This window comes from Nicotiana attenuata, unplaced genomic scaffold, assembly GCF_001879085.1.
Source record: "Nicotiana attenuata strain UT unplaced genomic scaffold, NIATTr2, whole genome shotgun sequence".
Lineage (NCBI taxonomy): Eukaryota > Viridiplantae > Streptophyta > Magnoliopsida > Solanales > Solanaceae > Nicotiana > Nicotiana attenuata.
Window position 1 is genome coordinate 398,227 of NW_017670571.1, and position 4,297 is coordinate 402,523.

A 4,297-nucleotide genomic window follows, 5' to 3' on the forward strand; every position below is an offset into this window, starting at 1 on the left:
TAGCCACAAAACAGTCCAACCAAAAAGACAACCATATCTCATGTTCTTTCAAGTGTTATCTTATGGGTTTTCACTCAAAAAACACAACCAACACAAGATTAACCTTAGGCACAATCAAGAAGATTTTATACATACCTTGGATAGCAGCTACAACTCGAAACCGTATCTCATCTCACAATAGCCCTCAATCACACCACAATATTATATAAGCATTCTCTTGTAGTCTTTAACACCTTTGATGATGATTTGAGTTGATTTCCCTTGAGTTTGGTTCTTGGGATTTTGGGATATGTTAGGGAGGGTTTTGGAGATATTTTGGATGAAATTTGGATGAGAAATGACCCGAAATGAGGCTGAAACATCTTTTAAAAGACGTAAGGTCAGGTGGCCATCTCAAGTTGGTCCCAACCGAGCTGCTTGCACAGTATCGCAAAAATACGAATATCTTTCTACTTCAATTTGGTAAGTAGATCATCCAATAATTCTAAGTATATTTGGAGAAAACTCAGCTACATTTGACCTAATGTTCAGCACATTATGAATGTAACTTGTGATGACCTTTGCCAAGTTTTGTTCCATAACTTGCTTGACTTTAAAACGTAGCACACGACTATCATTCTACTAAAATAACTCATAACATAACCTCTTTATCATGTTAAGAATCCTAGTATAACCCCAAAGTACATGTTATAACATTCCAAACTTGTTGACTTTCTACATACTTATTTTCTTCAATTGGTTTAGCTTCTAAGCTTTCCAACCCTCTTTCGTACTCGTTATTCATGATCTTAAATATTTATAAACTCCAAGGTAACATGATTAACTTACTTTATATACTTCTAAATATATTCTCATTTCTGAGCTTATATCAATTGACTTACGACATACTCTCACATATAAAAACATAGGGTGTAACATCATACCCCACTTTGGAATATTCTTCCTTGAATGTTGGTTGATGCGCCTATCAGTCTCATAACCTATAGCTTTGATGAATACTTTAATACAGCCCTTGCCATCTAGGCAACTGCTCTGTGAATAAATTCGAAGGCCAGGGCATTCCCCCCTTCAGGCCTCTTTCTCCAACCATGATTTGTTGTTGGAATTCTTCCAATCTCGTAACTGTTGCTACCTTCTGTCATGTAGCCTATACGACTTTGTCCTTGTATGTGTTCCTATGCGACTCTTCTTTCCTGCTTCCTCCAGATTTTAGCCAATCTCTAGGCCTCACCATGCGAATATATACGGAACTTGACAAGCTGTCCCTCTGGCATCTATAGGTGCACTGAAGTTCTTCGCTCGGTACTTTGCCGAACTTGTGACTATTGGTATATCTTATTTCATAGCCTCGGTTGGCTATGCTTATGGATTTACCACATCTAGGTAGCTTATACTATACTATAACACTTACTTCGGTTTATTATTACCAAGGTCTGCTACCCTACTGCAAGTTACTCTCTCGCTGCTAATCCTATATGTATAAATCTAAGTCCTTTAATGCTTCCTCATTACTGTTCATCTTAATAATGACGGCCTAATCTCATCTCATACTTTGGAGCTTTTATCCATCTATTGTTGATTCACCTCAATGTTGATCTATAATCTACCACTGATAACTTGAAACCTCTTACGTAATACATTGTCACTAGGAATCACGTTGCATCAGAGAACATTTGAAGTGATTTGTCTGGTCCACCTAGGGACGATACTATACTTCAATAATCATATTTCATAGCATCCCAATGTGATTCATCTTATGGGGGTATTCTAATCCTGTGCAATTCATGAAATCCCTTTCTCGTTAAATCATTACTCAATCAAAGGCCTAAACTTTATCCTCTTATCTATCACCATTACACCTTTATTATACTACCAGGGCATCATTTCATCTCTTCTATTTTCTCCTAGTCTTAGACTCCTTTGAACTCATTCAGGATGTACCGAGCTTTCTATAACCTACAGAAACCATCAACTCTCTTGTTTTGATGGGCTTAATTCCGAGGCATTACCTATTCTTGTCACCTTCTCACTCACCTTTCCTTATCCTTACTCCTATCTACCTAAAACCTTGTCACTCTATCATACTTTAGCTTGCGTCCTACACATATCCATTTATACAACTCACAACCTTCGTTTAACTTGCTAGCACCATAGATTTCCTTTCATGCCTTCTCAGTTTTCTTCAAATGTAAGCAACTACTTTTCCTAGTCGTTCTGCCACTTGTTGCATGAATACTTGGCTTATCTTATTGCCCATAAATATTGAAATTTCCTGTAACTCATATGATATCAAATATCACCTTTGATTTCCCGTTCATTAGTCACGATAGGTGCCACTTTCTTATAGAGTGCATACAATATTATAGTGAGACTGTTGTTACAAGATAATTTCTTCTTCAAGTTACTATGCTTAGATTGAAGCCTTCTTCCTTATTTCCTCAGCTAGTCTCTCGTTGTAGTGCATAGGGAGACCCTCTGACTCCTATAAAGCTGCGACCTTATTACATCGTACATCCGACGAAATTTTTTGATGTTCTTACTCACCTTTAATTATCCTTAGTTATTTAGCTCTGCGCCCTTGTGCTCGTAGGGTTAATTCTGAACTGAAATTTTGATTGTCTTCCTAGTGGCACTCTCTTTTATTTGCGTAACACTTATACGATACCTTTAACTACCCCAAATCCTATCTGAAATTTCTCAAGGATTACGATCTCATATCTGCGAGACTGAATTCCTGTGATGGGGTTCACCACGTTTATCTTGCACGATATATTGATTTATCTGTATCCTTTTGTCTAGCCATAACTAGACTCTTCCTGAATCAGCTACTATCTACTCGTTGATCCATTCTCATATCTATATTATGCATAATCTCTCTCGGATTATGTCATTTGTCTTAACTTGCCTCTCGCACTGGCTCCTTATGTATCAAGTGTTCATTCGCACTTATTTATCAATAATATCCTGGCCGGGAACTCTTACTGCCTCTCCCCGGTGTCTTGCTTGTATAATGTTCTAGAGTCGTGACATATATGTAGGATCTAAATAAATGCAACCTCACTCCTTTCGCCTTTTTACCATATTCTTCCTTTAACACTCCATAATTACCTGAACCACTTAACTCAGACTTAATATCACATCACACCATATTCCCCCCTTTAAGGAAGTACTAACATTTAGTGCTACGACGATCTACCTATAGATGTTTTACCTCTTCATCTTTGGCATCTTTTCATATCATCAATGACCCTTACTCTCCTTACGATAACCCTTCTGTACTAGGTATAATTTAATTTCTTGCGCACTAGGGTGACACCTAGTCTAACTAGCACACTTAGTCCCTTAAGCTTATCTGGTCATAGTGCTTGCTCTAGGGAAGCGTCTTCCTGGATTACCTTTAAAGGTTATTCTTCTATTGTCCATTCTATTATCGCCGGAACGCTATTTGTGAAATTCTCATGATGCCAATTATTATCAAATCCTTCAGTCCCTAATTCATGTTCAGTTTATCTTGTTCACTAGCCCATACTGATTTCTATTACTCTGAGGGTCTAACTTTTCCTACTGGTAATCACGTTGGAGTCACCAACTTTTTTCTCGAAATGACGATATGACTTTTGGCCTATGCTCTTTTATTGTCTCAAGGCTTGTCACCTCTTGTCTTTTCCTTCACTTGACTATAGACTCTGTCATTCTGTTATATTTTGATTTACCGTTATCACCCATTAATCATTTCTTACTCATAACACTTCATTTACTCTCTTCTTATTTTCCTGCTAATATTTTTGTCCATTGCCTTATTCTGAAAACTTCAATTAAAACATTCTTTCACTTTTAGCTCCCCTTGCTTCATCTCATTGGCTCTTCGGGATTCCTAACGTTCTCCCTTTTTTTAATAGGGGCGGGAGTCATACTAAGGTAATATTTATCCCTTCTAGGATCACACTGCCTATCTTCTGAAATTTTTGAACATTTTAGTATTCATATCTGACTATACTATTCTAGAGTGCACTATTTGATTGTCTCATAGGGAGATCTATCACCATGTTTGTACTATCATTTGGAAATGTTAGCTAATGATAACACTCCATCTACCATTTTGGGTTACTCTAACCCCAGCTGGATCCTGATTTTCCATTCTTCTCTTAAATGATGGATCCTGATTTCCCTTTCTTCTCTTAAACTATATATGTTAGCTCCCATAGGGAATAACTAAGATGGGTGTGGCCAATTGTATATATCTCTGTTACTGTTGAAAGTAACTCAGAATGCTTATATTTCCCTACCTGAATTGTAA